At 39.8% G+C, this 16,973-nt stretch overlaps 1 protein-coding gene across 2 annotated transcripts in view; it reads right to left on the reverse strand.

The window, feature by feature from the left end:
- Positions 1-16,713, reverse strand: part of MPPED2 (metallophosphoesterase domain containing 2) — a 130,387-nt gene extending 113,674 nt beyond the window's left edge. Inside the window, exons 1-2 of one of the 2 annotated variants that reach the window (XM_054828777.1) lie at positions 16,604-16,713; positions 3,063-3,216 (exon numbers count right to left, since the gene is read on the reverse strand). The gene's annotated coding sequence lies outside the window, so the exon portion shown is untranslated. Of the gene's footprint in view, positions 1-3,062; positions 3,217-11,046; positions 11,082-16,603 lie in introns of those variants that run through there. The other variant, XM_054828779.1, reaches the window with a different exon arrangement.
- Positions 16,714-16,973: the final 260 nt, after the last annotated feature.

Raw genomic sequence — 16,973 nt, forward strand, 5'->3', positions numbered from 1 at the left:
TCACAGTGATAGCAGACAGCTTCCTGTCTATGCTCTCCCTCTACCCACGTCCTTCTGACTTTAGACAGAAGATTCTGTGAAGTGGGTTTGTATCGCACTGAGTGCATTCTGCAAATGGCAGACTCTGCGAACTGAAATTCCTGCAGAAAAAAAAATCTTCTCTCTATTTCTGAGAGAAGGTCCCTATTGCGCTGAAAGTTATGCATAAAATTCTCAACATCAGTCAAAATTCCACAAGGAAAGCAAATTGCAAAGCTGAAATAGACCTTAGCTCACAGTGCAAGTAAAGCAATTTACATGGTGTTGCAGAAGAGGGACTATTACTCCTATGCTATCTTGAAGGCTACAGATTTAATGGCAAATTCATCTGATGATGATGATTGTTGTCAACAGTTACTCAGAGTTAGCCTCTTTACATCTAAACAAATAGGCACCAGAGCTTCACTTCATGCCTTGCATAATTAACTTTACGCTTTTGACAGACATAAGAACCACGGTCTCCAGCTCACCTACGTCCAGTCCCAAATTACCTTTAGGTCAGGAGTGCGGTCCCTTTATAGAAAATTGTAGAGAATTCTAAGATGAACATAATGAAAAACCTTTAAAGGGGTCAGGTGTTCCAACATGGAGATCTTTCCAATTTGAGCATGAAGTTAAGAACCAGACTCCCTAAAGAAAGGAAAAGACTTTCACAGTCATTCTCAGGAGTCTTGTCACTTTGAATGTCCCCAGTAACACTGCTGATCTGAAGGTACGTTTAAACCAAGAGCCTGAAGCCAAAATCTTTATTATCTGTTAACTATCATAATTATCAAACCCAGTTGTACAGAAAATGCAGTTCAGGATGCTTATGAATCCTCCCATTCTGTGGTGAAAGAGAGAAGCTTGAATTCGCATGCAGCGCTCTCTAAGGTAATATAGGCTTCTGGAAAGAAATGGATAAGACCTTACGGTGTAATCTCTGGTTAATGTTAATTTTTATCCCCTGATTTGATGTTTTAAAATCAATATTCCATAGCAGTTATTGTCTAGACTTTTAATGCATCCAGGCTGAAAACACTTGATAAGAGCTGAGGGATTCTATACTCTTTGTCTCAGACACCCTAGGAAAAAAAAACAACCTGTATTCCAGTTATTGTCTAGCATTTGAGTTCAGTGTTGGCAAACTGGTCCCTGCATGTCTTTGAGGCATATGGAAATTGATGATGAAAGTGTCTAGTATAACTAGAAGTATAATTTGATGAAAACTGAAGCAGTGAACTGTGAGAAACTGCTAAATCAGTGTCATCAAACTCTGCTTGAAAAATAATGAAACAGAAATACCACTAGGACACGAGAAATGCAGGGCAAAGTCTGTGAAACCGGAAAGTAAATACAAAAATTAAGGAAACATACCAGATATTATTTAATTGTTATTTTTGAAACACATGCCCAAAATACAATACAACATTCTTGTCCAAATTCACTTTACGGAGACAGTGACATCATGTCTCCTCCAAATTGTTCAAGCCCAAATCTTGGCACAAGCTCTTCCAATAGAACACCATGTTTGGCCCTGGCACTCTCGCCTGTCTGCCCGTAACCACATAGAGAATAAGAACAGCACCGTGGCCAATGCAAATCTTAGTTATAGCACAAGTCCCTTGGGGCAATAGAAAAAAAGACCAAAATAGAAAACATATTACAGTTTTAAAGCAATAATATTGCTAAGGAAAATAAAACAAATGTAACCTCAGAAGTAAGATGACATTTATTGCCTGAAAGTTAACAATTCCTGAAGCTGTAAAAGTACTCTGTAAATAAAACCTGAAGATGGCAGTGAAAAGATCCTGATATTGCTTTATTCATACATTTTGAATGAAAACAAAACAAACTTACAGAGAAATCTGAGAGCAAGAGGACACAAGAAAAAGATATTGTATGCTTTAAGGGTTTGCCTACATCAGTAAACACACTCAAATTGCTGAAAAAAACATTAATGATTCTGTTCAGTTGTACCCATGTTTTGAGATAGCAACATGTGTATGTTATGCTCAAGAAAGGGATATAAGCTTGCATATTCGAAGACTTGCCAGAAAATTTGTACAAAAAGATCACAGGGAGACAGAGACAGCTGGAAAAATTGGAGCAGGGGCTCCAATTTTCATGCCAGTGTTACACCTAATGCACAGGGAATGCAGATGATGGACTGCAAGCTATATGTTATTCCTCCTGCCACTTAGCAGTGTGCTTGTGGAGGTGAACAAGAACCAGGAAGTAATAAAAAAACCAAACCCAAAACCAAACAACAAAACAAAACAAAGACACAGAAATGTTAAAGTGTGCTATTGTAAGTGAAAATATTTATCTCAGGATACTTATTACAGTCACATCAACATTTTCATGTATAAAAGTCAATCACCAAGATCAAGCAGTGGATACCAAGCACTAATTTCTTTAAAGTGTAGTCTGATTTGGAAATTGAACTAAACTATACCCACAATCTCACTATGGCATGCACATAGCACAAACCACGAAATAGGAAATATCTATAAACAAGCATCTTTTGAAGGTCCTATATCATGCTTTAAAAGAATGATAATGAGAAGTTTCTGCACATGGATTTATCCAGATTAATTATCAATAAGCCTAATGAGAAAGTTGTGCTAACAAATATCTAGAAGACTTCTTTCTATTAGGGAATATACAGATAGGAGGCTTAGTAGAAAAAGGGTGAGTGGAATCTCGAGAGGATTTTCTGGTAATACACTCAAGTTTCTAAACTAATCTAGGCATGATTTCCATAGGTTTTGATATCATCTTTTCCCATGAGGGAATCTCAAAACCCATGTGTTAAAAAGTCATTTTCTCTGTCAGTTACTGTTAACCCAAACTATGCACTTGAGGAGCCACCTTCTATCAGTGTTCCCCCCTGCCCCCTGACTTACTGACCACAATTCCGTCTTTTGTGATGTTATTACTGCAAATTCAAAACTGTGATCTTACTGTAAAAAATGCCTTCTAAAAGAAAACCACTTTATAAAATCAGTTTATAAATCTCAATTAGAATTTAACCAGGGTACCTTTCTGTCCACCTAGGGTTCCCATGGATTCCTGCCGTGCGTTCAGATTTGCACGCGGCGTACCCTTTGACAGTAGCTGAGAGCAGCAGAGTCACAGTGTCTGTTTGTAGCACCCTCATTGTCAACAGTGCCCGTCCATCGAGATGGCTCACCTCTGGAAAGGAGAAGTGAAAAGGAAAAAAATTAAAAATACAGAAAAGACAAAGGAAAAAGTAGGGGTTCAGGTCTCAACTTCCCACAAGCCCAGTGGCATATTTCAGTATGGGGCTAAGCCTACAAAACTGTATAGCTTCTAAAACAAACCCAGGCACAAAGCGTCCCCAGATTAGCTGATGTCTCCACCCCGATACAAGATAAACTAATAGTCTGACAATGACTCTTTCCCATTTAGAACAAGCTGTTAACCTTAAGAAGGTCAAAATCTAGAATAAACCCGAGAAATGTATATTTAAGCTTCTGCCCAAGCTTCAGACTAAAGGCTTTACATGGTTGGGTCAGAGAGCAGAAGCTACAGAATCACCTTCATCCCACTGAAATCCTTGGCTTCACTTCTAGCTAAATTGATAAAATGGAAAGGAGCAGATGTTCTGCCCTGCCTTGAGATCAAACCCTTGTATCTGAGATGAGACATTAGCTGTTGATATAAAAGTTGGGGGGTTTTTAAGTATACATGATTTTTAGCCAGCTATTTCATATACAAAACCCATTAAACCATACTATTTCATCCATTGTTTGTTTCTTTCTATTCTTTCAAGTTTAGCTTAGCATAAAGCACTCAGTAAGGTTAAAAAGAAAATTTACCACATACGGGAGTTCTACAATGGGTAAATTAACTCTTGATATCTGGGCGTCTCTATTAAAATGAATTGTGGGAGGCAATGAACGGTAAAGGAAGAGATCACTGCTGCCAGTCCACGCTTCTTTACTTTCAGTTCAGAATCTGACTGTGCACACTCATGTTACTTTGAAACATTCACTTATCTTCTGATGGATTTTCATCAGTGTGCTCTTTTCCACATATTTGTCGGATCAGAACACTACAGCTCCCTACGTTCAATACTGCCAAATTAACAAAGCAGAAATCAATGATTAAAGCCCACAAGCCACAAGATTGCTGCAGTCTGCAAGCTGCTTAATTTCCTTTTTTTTTAATACTCTGTTCTTGTTACATTGTCGTAAGACTATCTATGCTGTTATTGTATATTTATATTAGAATGTGTGTACATACAGCATGTGTACGTAGAGAAAACTTCTGTGGCATTGCTGCTGAATGAGCTCTGGTCTCCTAGAGATCAGTGTGACCAAACACTGCATCCACAGGGAGCTCCGCTGACTTTTGAGATATATCTTTTGATAGCAGGTGTTGGAGCCTCTGACAGAAGAGAACTCCAAAGTTTGGGACTCTGGGTTCTGCACCTGTTGTAATCAAAAATTTATTTCTTTGTGTGACTCATAGGAAAAAGAGTCAGGCTCACAGGATTTTAGAAGTCTGGGTTTAAAAATGGAAGCAACAGGAAAATATGCTCCTAAACTGTCCAAGAACTGATCCAATAACCTCTGTCTTAAAATACCTCTGGCCGTACCGATACTGATTTATTACTATTGTTTTGTACTTCCCTAAGACGAATAACAGGATAAGAATCATCAGATGAGATATTCTACCTGACATCAAATGGCAACGGTTTGTAACGACAAACTGTAGTTACAGAATAGGAGCCGTTGGAAGGGCTCAAAAGATACTATCAACTAGGTACACATGCTGTAGACTACAATTTCTCTTTGAAACACAGGGCTGAAGCACAGACTTCTCAAAGAGCCAAAGGCTCCATTCAGGCCCAGCACAAGCACACTTTTCCAGTTCTCCTCAGTAGGACTGGAGCAGGGTTTTGAGAAAGATGAATTTGATTCATGTCTAGTGCCCAAAAAGCATCCCTCCCAGCATCAGCATCATCCCACCGCAAACCAGAGCTTAATCTTAGATTTATTTCCTCCTACCAAATCCCACTACTTTCAGAGACAATTTGGGATTTGCAAGGAACACAGGATCAGTTTTCTTTCAGATACTAACTAAATATTTAAAGGCAATCTTGCTCCTACTGAAGGAGGTATGAGTTTTACCGTTAAACAGAAGTGAGATGAAGTTGCAGGCTTACAAACCTGGACTTGTTAGACTTTTTTTTTTTTTTAAGCTTGGAATTTTATGTGCAAAAAGGTCACTTCAAAAGCAAACCCAAATGTAATATACTTGCGATTTAAGACTCCCTACCACTGAGAGAGCAGAGCAAAGGTGTCACTCTGTAACAGCGGATGTTGATAATGGTGTCATCCAAGCTGCACAAAGCTAGACAGAGTCTCTTTTAAATATTAGCTGGTGCTAAATTCAAAGTTCTTATTTGTGAGTTAAAGAGAGACTCCACCAGCACTCAATGATTTATGCTGCCTGCTCCAGAAGCCATGCAGCTTCAGGAATTTTTTTTTTTTTTTTTTAAACTCCTCTTCACACACCAGTTTGAAAGTCTCATCCAACAGATATCAAGGGAATCCCAGCCAGCAGTTCATCGGTACACAGCCTCCTTTACTGAAGCCAGGATTTGCATTTTCTGTTTTGAGAACAAGTAGTGGACCTAGACATATTTTATTAACAAAAGTCTCCACATCAAATAACCCACTTGTCACTATTCTTAATGTTGTGTCTCACAGCATTTTTTTAGTACAGAAGGATGATACATGCTACATTTTAAATATCTACACTAGAAATGAATATTAGAAAATCCTATATTGTATTTTACCTGTCAGAGGTCATCAGAAGCTGTATTTCAAGAAAACCGAAGGCATTAGATGTAGTTTGCCCAGTAGATTAATACTGAGCTGTGAACTTTCATCCTCTGCAGCAAGATTTCCATCCAACTGACATAGAACTGACATGCAGTAACACTTACAACCAGGGGGATCCAATTTAGACGGAGTTCAAATGGTTTCAAGCTACTCATAGGTCACAGAGGTAAAGTATGCATAAGAGAGCTGGCTTTAATCAGAAGGCTTTCAGTAATGTCACACCAGAAGTGATAGGCCACATTGAAAATGAACTGGATGTTAGGCTTGAGAATTAAATTACCAAATAATTTTACATATTCAGAATACATTCTTTAAGACATTTTTACAAGCCCAAAATGGTTTGGTGGTTTTTGGTTTTTTTTTTTCAGAACAATAGAAAAAGACATAGAATTTTGCATGAGCATAAAACCCCCTTTTTTCCCATGTGGCATCATATCTGTGATGCCTATCTTTGGAACCTTTTGGGGAAGAAATGTGATCCAAAACAAAACCAAAACAGCTCCATTGTGCATGACAGTTTGGAAATAATCTGAAAAAAGACAATATTTTCTCCATAATAGAGCATTAGAACATAGGAAAATTGAGAGGGACAGGAAGGATTACAGTGAGAGAGAGGATTTAGGAAAGGCCAATTTTACTGCAGTTATCAAATGCTGACCTACTTGTGGAACAGGCAGGTGGAATCTCTGTTTAACATTTCATACTGAAGAACAATGTGAAAATGAGAGGACTCATTGAAAGACATGTAATTGAAAGACAATGTGTTATCCTCTGGAGACTTTTAAAGGCTGTGTTCCACCCAGAACCCCCTGAATCTGTCAGGGGTTCCTTGTTTCAAGTTTCCCTGATCAGTTTGGCTGTATCCAAATCAGCCCTGTGCCCTCCTTTTCATGCAGGTGGGCTGCGAGCTTTGTCTCCACGCCATCAGAGGGGCCAGGAAGTAAACTGGGAAACAGCTCAGTAATACAATGGAAAGCATCACGCCTTTTGTACAGTCATTCCTACTGGTTTGCACTCTGTTTAAGAACTGCTTCTCAGCAGAAATAAAAAAGCAACTACTGCACAAAGCCTAGCAGACAAAGTATGTTGAGTTTCTGAAGATTTTCATTGAGTTTTGTTACAAAAAGGATTAAAAATCCTTACTGCTGTGCCTGTCTACAATATCCTTTCTGCAAAAATTCAACTCAAATGCCACAAAGAGAAGGGGGAACTTGAAGCCTGTCATTAGAAATACAGTCCTGGATCTCATGTCATATTACAGCAAGCGTGTGTCAGCTCAGCAAAGCAAAGCAGAAGCAAGGAACCTGGCAGAGTGGGATCCAGGGTCTTCTCACTGAACATTCACTCAGAAGCAGCATCACAACCAACAACATTACACCTTCATAACCAATTAATTTCACTGCATCCTGCACTGATGATTTAAAATGTATAAGCAGCAAAGAAAAACCAAGGAATTCAAACCCAGTGTTTTCTTAAACAGGACAAATTAGGGCTTATTGAGTTCCTTACTACTAGAAACCAGATTGTTTCCAGTACCTGGCTTGCTCATTTACCTCTATTTCAAGTAGCTCTTTACAGAACCCTAAGATGCCTAAGATACAGGCATAACTTTAAACACTGGACTAGCTAAAGCGTCCCTATCTAGATTAGTAAAATAAATATTTAATTTTTTTCCCCAAACTAGGAAGCTTTTAAAGACCGATCCATCACTGCTCTCTAAGTCCATATCCATTTTTCTTCCTTTATCACAGTCAGAAAATCATTCGTCTTATGAAGTTGTGTCTTTCATTTGTTGCTCTCACTTACGGGCCAGACTAGGAACACAAAATCAGATGCCTCAGTTCTAATTACACTGCACAGCTCCATTTCCTACACATTCTCAATTTTGTAGGAAAAATAGCTGTACTGCATGAATAGCTCACAGAAGCCAAATATTAGGAGATTCTTTCTTTTCTTCCAGCCTACCAGGTCATACAATTCTTGAATTATGAAAAAGTCATTTTTCTTACTTGTCATCATCACCTTGTCTTAGGAAAATAAAATTCTAAAATAACAAGAACTAGCACATGTCTAACCGCTCCAAATCCTCCATGCAACCAGTTCAGCCCTTCCTATAGTTACCCTGTGTAAGTCTGAAGCCTTTGATTATCTGTGTTTCCATTTCCACATATAATTGCACAATTCTAAGCTGATGGACTTCAGAGCACAGGAACTGCACCTAAGCAGAAGTGCAGCATACTCCTGTAATTAAAACATTTTACAATTAAGTGAGATGCAATTTTCCTTCCTCATTTTTGCTGGAAAACTATACTATGCTGCTCTTTGCCTTTTAACAAATCCTAATGACTCATGGCATTTAAAATGGAGTTAAATATTTTTCTTAACACAGCTGTATATGTTTTATTTCATACTTTTGCCAAGATTCCTCATATACTCTTCCAACTATTACAGCCTTCCTTTCATGTTTTTAATTTTTAGTTTCCATAGTTCCATAAAATATAAGTTGCTGAATGATCTCTAAGCTCATGGCTGGAAGTATCTTTTTATTCCACCCCAGAGATACACAGAACCCTGGACACTCTTTAACACCCATCTTTTTGGGCTTCTTTTCAGAGCTGTCCATTAGATTCTAGCCCCAGGTCTCCTCCTTGCTTCCCTGAAGCACTCCATCATTAAAGGACTATCCAAGGTTCTCTTATCTTCTTCCACTAATCATGAGTTTTATTAGCTCTCTCCTAAGAAATGCAAAAATGCCACAGCAACTGGTGAATTTAGCAGATTAGCATGTTTTCCTACCAGAGAACAACTCAGGTATTGAGGCTTTTCATCCTCCTTGAAGGATTGTATTTATTTTTACATAGTGAAACAGAGAAGAATAATATATTGTTAGGATGCATCTCAGATCAACTGAATGTGAAATGGGAAACACGTTTAGCTGTACTCTTGAATTCCTTGCTAGCAGAATGCCCTTATGTGGCAATGAATGGGGATTCCTTCAATCTGCCGCTAAGTGACTCCATCCTATCCTGCTAGTTAATGATCTGGCTTCGGTTATTCATCTCTCTTACCAGTGCAACACATCTGGCACGAAGGCTTTCGTGCTAAAGAAAATCCAATTAGTGCAGAATGCTTTGGTACATCCCTTTGACAATGCGAACTATCATGCTTTCACCATCGCATCCTCTATTCTACACTGGAAAGCCTGTGAATCCTAAAGCTTTGCAATGAACTACGCACTCCCGCTAACAAAACAGATTCTTAAGCAAGAAGGTAGGGCTCATCTGGAAGGGAGCAAGCACTTCCATGAAGGCTGACCTAAAACTGTGGAATGAACTGCCTTTGAAAAAAAGGGATCATCTCAAATCTTCCCCACCATCTGCTCCAACTTCAAGGCACGTTTTAGGAACTTGCTTTAAATTTAACATTAAAAAGGAATCCACACACGTATTTAAAAAACCCAACAAAACCAAAACAAACATAAAGGGGAAAAAAACCCCCAAACTATCAAAACAAACAGCCTACAGAGCAGATTACTCCGTCGGGGATCTTCAGAAATAAAACAACCCCCCACAACTGCTATTGAAGAGGTGCTAGAACGTGGACATATGATAAAAGCGTTTCTAGCCGTTCCGAAGGGCTGCTTTGAGTGCTATTTAAGGAGTCAAGCACAGCACAGAGCAATAATTTCGTTGTATAAATAAAGATGACAGAATGGAAACAACTACAACATTTTCTCCACAACAAGCATTGGCTCACAGATGTCTCCTCACACTGCTTTTCATTCATTGTCTTCCCAGGCTCTACTCAGAGCTTACACTTCTCTCCAACGAATTGCCCAACTTATTTTATGTCAGCTGAAAAACCCCTCATACTGATTAAGAATAATGTTTTCCTCACTGAATTAAAAAAAATACACAATACCCATTCCCATTAAACTGACACTGGATAGTGATGTTACCTAGGACTTGAAATGTTTCCCATTTTTAAGATGATTAGCATCACAATTTCTCTATAAAAATAAAGTAGTGACAATTATAACAGTTAAACTGTCTCCTCTGTGTGGCTGCACACCATCTTTTAAAAAATCAGCAGAGGATGTTTATTTTATTCCTAAATATGATTTATCTGTTGATTCTTCAGCATTCACATTTCAACAGCCTCCAAACCATTAAGCTATCCCACGAGACGCATACCCAAAAACATCCTTAACCGTCTCCATTTCCAGAACAACAGAATATGTGGATCTGAACATCCTGGTTAGCTGGCTCATAGCGACCAAAGGGTCGATTGCCTGAGAAATGATAGGAACTATAAGGGTTAACTTGTGGGCTACCTCAAAACACATTCGTGTTCTTTTGCACTAAAACCCCAAATTTAATGACCATCAAATAATGGTTGCATGATCTGAGATTTGGAAAACCTAGATGCATTCAATTGCTTTCTCTGATTAGGTCTGTACTTATTTGGCATTACCAGAGACATCTCAATCCCTAAATAATTAACCTACAACCAATATGTATGAAATTGCCTCACTAAGCTCACTATCCAGGACTGTTTGCTGTTAAATTAGTAGAATAAATAATTTACACCAAAAAAGTGTGCACAAGATAGTGCCAATAAACCTGAGGGAACTTGTTCATTATTTGCAAGAAAATTGGATGAAACACAATTCCCCAAGTACAAGCCATTCTGTAGAGTAAAAGGTGTATTAGTATTATTGCAGCATGTAGGGAACAAATGAAGTCTCATGACTGTTCTCTTCAGAATATGCTCTCTTCATTAGCCTTTTTTCCAGAGCTATAAATACAGGCAATATACTGTACATATGAGAACATAGGAGACCGAACGTTTGCATATGAAGTACATTTCTTACAGGAAAAACAAAAAAACCACAGAAGTATTGTAGATCATTACTGAATAAGCAAGGAGCTAAAAGAATAATATTTAACACTGAAATGGCAGCTCTGTATTATTTGGAAAATCCACAAGTCATCTTTTCCAGTGGCAAAGGTTACTATTGCTAACTCTAAATGGCCAAGAAAATGGCTTGGTAAATCTGTAATTCACAGGATTTTTATCATTTTAAGATCATTTCAAAATGAACTGTTGATAGAACTTATCGCTTGCAAAGTTCTGCACAGTTACTCACACAGCACTTGCTCCAGCACACGATGAATCGGTGACTGTCTCTGCGCTAATGTCACTGGGAGCTGAAACAGGCCCTGCCGGCAAAGAAAAACAGTACTGACTCTTGTTAAAACTTCAGAAATAGTTTCAAAATAGTTATTCTAAAGGCACATTCAAAATTCCCAACTAAAAATTCACATTTAGAAATCAATAAATAAAACGCACTGAGAACAATTTGGCACAGAAGCTAGTGCTGAGGCCAAAGCAGAGTTTATGACTTTGGCGTGGGCCCATCTCCCATTAGGTTCCTGAAGACTGCAAGCTCCTGCACTCAAACCCTTTGTAGCGCTCCAAGGTATGGCTTTCCCTGTGCAGCAAGGAACAAGGAAGAGAATCCCTCTGTCCGCTGTGACTTGAGCTTTTGTTACAGAAGCATCGCTTCCCTGCCCTCCCCGGACTACACAACCCCCTCAGGAGATACCCAGGCAGGGAACGCCCTAACCTACAGAACCAGCTCCAAGCACCGTTGGCTCTTCAAGCTATGTCTGTCCCACAAAGAGAGATGGTCACCAGACTCATGTCCTTGCTGCAGCCCAGGGACTGAGCCACACACACATTTTCCACATCCAGGGAAGGTGCAGCAGAGTCCCTGGCTGGATCCAGCCCCTTGTTTAAGTCTGAATTAAATGCTAGGTCTCAGACTGATTTGTGGCGGTTTGTTTCTTATTATTTGACAGCAACTATCCTGGGACATGTTTCCTGACCTTGCTCTGTATTCATGCTGAAAACACAACAATCTTTTTTATAAAAAAATAAACATTTCTCCCTAGATTATGAATCATGTAGTTGCATGACCTGGCTCCCAATGCTTCCTGCAATCTATCTTATTTAATACTGAAAGAAATCATAGATATGAATGCCAGCTTACCTGTTCTTCTAGAAAATAATACTGGGGATACCGATTTCACTCATTTCTCTCATCTTTATCCCAAAAGAACAACAACAATAAAAAAAAGGTTAGCCCTGTGGAGTAAAAGGTGTCCCAATGTCATTGTTGCATGCAAGGATCAGATAAGCACCTGGCTTGTTCTGTCTGTGAAGACAGCTTTATCCAAATAAAGCATAGTGCATTTTATCATTCTGTAATGGAAAAGACCTGTCACTCTTTGAATATCATCATATGGTCGGTGGCCGGCAGATAATGGACTGTTAAGTGTCAAGGTGACTGGCTTTGAATGTGCACAAAACTAAAAATTATAGACCTGTCATTCCATAGGCAGGCCACAATTAGCTGTCTATGCAACTTGAAATTTCCCTTTTGCGAGCTGAATAATCAATTGGCTACAGTTTCTCAATATAGATGCATTTTTAGGCTCTTTGCACTCAGGATTTTATCTTTTTTATAAGGTTTTTCAAATAACTGTGCCGTGCACTTAAGCAGATGGGGTTAGGAGGGAACTGCGCAGTTATCTCCTCCCAAACACATACACAAATACATTCACCAATATTTTATAATCAACACTTTTTGCGTTAATTTCCTGTAGCTATGCTCTACCCTACAATGTTTCTGCCAAGGATGTGGTGCTACCAAACACAAGCTACACAAAATTCACAGCTTCAGACTTCACAGCTGTTTGTTTCTATATTAACATAATCTTTTTCTACATTTTGCTACCACTCCACCCTGATGTGAATTAATAATACAACATGACTTGGAAATAAAATATTTTCAGTGGACAACTTCAGCAAGGGAGAGTATTTTCTTTTTTTTTGGAGAATTTTTTTCTGTATCATTTACTAACAAAATTTTAAGGTGGTTGGGGCAGAGACCTTATTTCAAGCTGCTGAAACAGCAGAGATACAGTGAGATTATCAATAATGACTCTTACACTGCATTTTGAAACTAAATGAGCAATGAAATAAAAAAAATTCAGAATACCATGACATATATTAATGTATGTACTGTAGACCTTTTCATCCTGGACAAGTAGCAATCATTTGCTGTCTTACAGGCTGTCTGCATTTGAGAAAGCAATTGCTTAACATTGTGCCTGAATTGAGAATAGGTTTACAAAATGGGGAGCTCGGTAAGTTCTGGGTTTATAAGCAGCACAGTATCAGGACAAATGCTGCCTCAATGTCTTTTTTGATATGAAAAAGTCCTTTAAAGAAACATTACTGCAAATCTTTTTTTTCCCCTTTCTTCTTTTAGCTCAGCCCAATTTGTTGCACCCAATGGGCAGAATTCCTCCCATCTGATGTAGAAATGCTACACGCAGGTTCTCACCAAAGCCACTTGGAATAATGGAATGAGATCTAGGATCATCACTGGACTTTGAATCAGGCTGCAATATCTAGCCTTCCATTTTTCTAGTGCTTCGTATATTGATAAAGCCTTTGTACGCAGTCCTGGGAGGTAGACAGCAATACTTTGGTAATCTAAAGAGGGCTGCTGATCATCACAGTCTGTGACTGAGTCTGTAATTATATGGCATATGGGCTTTCGTGATGACTGGCTCAAGTGATCATGGCTTGAGGAGCTCCTGGTCTTCCCTGGTAGACCCATGTTCATATCCTTTCCCATGGCACAACTTACTCTTCTCTCATTTGTCCTATTTAAGTGCTCCCCTCATCCTTTTTTGATGATGACTTTTAACAGCAGTTATTTGAACAGTGTAATTTACTGCAAGTCATAGAAGTAGCTGTATGTACGAAGCTGAGGACGTGGCAAATTACAGCAAGAGAGCAGGAACAAGAGGCTGAAGGGAGCGGAGGGGAAAGTTCTTAAATTCACATTGAGAACTGCACTGTTAGCCTGAATTTCCTCCCTGCTTTTTCTCCTCTCTCCCTCTAGAAATAGGTTAGGCCATTAGAGAATTCAATTGGTTCCAGATGGACCCTTAAACCAGCTCTTCTAATAAAAACATTTTCCTGTTAAACAACCTGTGTCACATGGAATAGATGAAATTCATCTTTAGTATACTGCCACTGAAGCCTGGAAAGACAAACCTAAAGTATGAGTATCTGTATCTCAAATATAAAAGGGTAATGCAACAATGATTTATCTCATAATTAGGCAGTGGTAATTAAAAAAGTAATACTGTAGCGGACATACAACACAAGCTTCTAAGAAAAGTTATAAAGAATTACAGCTATTTTTTTTAAAGGCAGCATTCCATTTATACGTTTTCTATTAAATTCTTCAGAAAAATAAAAATATAGCACTTGACAGTACGACTCCTAAATCATCTCTTTCATGGGCTACTGCTATCATTCAACAAATTTTGTTTTATTTTACTTCTATTTTTTTAATATCTGAATGAGAGAGCCAGTTTTGCTTGTATAGAAATCAGTGACAAATATCTCCAAGTTTTCTCATCAGACCATGGTCAATCCTTTTTGCACATTGGAACAAAACCTTTAGTGTTCTAGATTAACATTTAAAGTACTTGGAAAATAAGAATAGACTGAATTTGCATTCGGCGACAGGTTGCTTAAGTAGCTCCCACCCTCCTTCCTCCCAGCCTTCGTTCCGCCCCACGTGCCAACCAGTGTTTTGGCTGGCAGAGACATTTGTGTTGCCATGTAGTCAGCATATATTTTATCTTTTACCAGCTGGATCTATTCCTTGATCAAGTTCACTGTGCCGCTGTGCAAACAGTTGTGGCAACAAATGCAAGAGCTGGGAAGAACCCGCTGGGAGGGGGGAGAGATGCCCGAGCTGCTTAAGCTATGACTGCTAGTGAGTATCTGCTCTCAGTACCACAGCCTATGTAGCCTGTCTGTCTGTCCTCGGTCCTTACAGAGCTTCTGTTTTGTTCCAGTTTCTTTCAAATACATTTCTTCATGCATCACCTTTGCAAGAAGTGGTGCAATTCCCAACCTACATCTATGGAACTGAACTGCAGCAACGTATCTTTCAGAGACACTTGAATTCTGAGCACGTACAACGCTTTCAAAACGAGCTTTTTATTGACCTAGATGCTTTCTAAATTATTTGCTTAAAAAAGCAACCAAAAAATGGGTTCTAGGCTAGCATCCTAACCAGGAAGGTGTCCTAGCAGTCTTGCTTTGTGCATTTCCTTGCATTTTCCCACCAGAGATGGCTGTGATATAATTTATTACGATCATGAAACTGATTATGCATTCTGAAGTCAGCAGATTTACCTTAAAATAACACAGTGCTTCAGTGAAAACCATTACATGTTCACAGTGGAATCTGTCTGGGCAAATGAAAAAAAATAAAAATAAAATGCTACTTGCTTTTGCACTGCAGTTAAGAGCATTTGTGCAGTGCCTCAGTCTATACAAGCAGTCTGCATACTTTGCTATATGCTAGCAGAGCTTTGAAAGAAAAAGAAAAAAATCGCACCTCCACCTTTTTATTTCTAACATCTCTTCATCTCAGAAGACCGCTGTATTGCCAGACCACCTGCAGAAAGGTGAAATAACTCCCAGCTAAACTGGCCTTTGGTCAGACCAGAGTCACACATACACAGTTATCTGCTGCCTTGTAGAAACACAACTTATTTTCACCAAACAACGCATTCGTATGGAAGTGTCTTAGCCTGGAGAGTCAGGAGAGCCCTACGTCCCTGTAATTCCTGTTGGGAGCACATGAAAGCATCCTGGATCCTCAGTTACACAGAAACTTAGGAAAAGGAAAAAACACGGTAACTGGCAAAATGAAGCCAGTTTGCCCAAAGGGCTAGATTATCTAATGCAGAACTGAACACGCTCTCTCCATCCTTCTGTGCTTTTGCTTCTCTGAGTAATGCTGCATCTGTGGCACTGTTTGTGATCCGTTTTCCTGTTTACACTGATAGGCCTTTCAAATGGGAAGGGGCAATACTGTGATGCAAGACATTCACCAGGGTAACCGCTGCTCTTCCCAGTGGAGCCGCAAGGAAAAGAATCGCATCAGCATCGCCCCGCTGCTGTCTGAGGTGCTATGAGATACATTGCCTCTAGCAGCCCTGGATTTTATGTACAGCTGTACAGAGAGTTGGAGAAGTTACCATGACATCAAATCACCCCCTCCCCTCCATTTCACTACATGACATTTACATCTCCCTTCGAGGTGAAAACAGATGAAGCAACAAATACAGCATGAAATAAGGCTGGACCTACCCCTGCTCCACCTGGAGCTCGGCCACTGGCTTCGCTGGAGCAGGGACAAGCCCTTTACCTGCACCAAGATCAATGTAACTTTGAACAAAACCAAAAGAATATCTGTTGACTCTCAGCTGTTACACACACCTTACGTTGAAGTCCGGCCAATTAAACTCTCAAAGCAGTAATGCTGTCAAAGACATCCAGCTGCTAAATCAGGTGCGGGCAAAAGATTTTGCTTAATTTCTGTAAATGAAAAAAATATTTGCTAAAAACTACCGCACTCTAAATTCTGCTGCTATTTCAGCTAAAAAGCATTAGGTCTCCAAAAGCTGACCGCTAAAGGAACGCAGTTTTCCTTCTGAGAGCTGAGGGTACACACAGACTCTACATTACAACGACCATAAATAATATAGTGCCTGCACATGTCAAGTTAATATTAAAAAGAGGGGCTGCGTGATGCATACCAAGCAGCGACGTTCTCCATCTACGCAACAAAACATCGGTGGGTTTCACCCCACTTGTTTTCGGAGGGGAGCGCGGGAAGACTCTCCTGAACGCGACTGTGTCACGCCGAGCGCGCGCGGCCGGCCGGCTACCGGGGCTGCTGCTGAACGGCAACCGGCCCACTGAGAGGGCTGTGGGTCCAGGCACCCGGGGCCTGCATCGGCTCCGCAGCCCTTGTGCCTGCCCACGCCGCCGTGCTCCAACCGCAACCCGGGGCCCGGCGTGCTGACAGACTCCATTAGCATTAATGCCGCTCTCTTATCTCCCGGTGGCCGGCCGGTGACGGCTGCCTGCCACCACCGACAAGGCCGACACCGCCAATCGGCTCCA

The sequence above is a fragment of the Grus americana genome, chromosome 5, assembly GCF_028858705.1.
Source record: "Grus americana isolate bGruAme1 chromosome 5, bGruAme1.mat, whole genome shotgun sequence".
NCBI lineage: Eukaryota > Metazoa > Chordata > Aves > Gruiformes > Gruidae > Grus > Grus americana.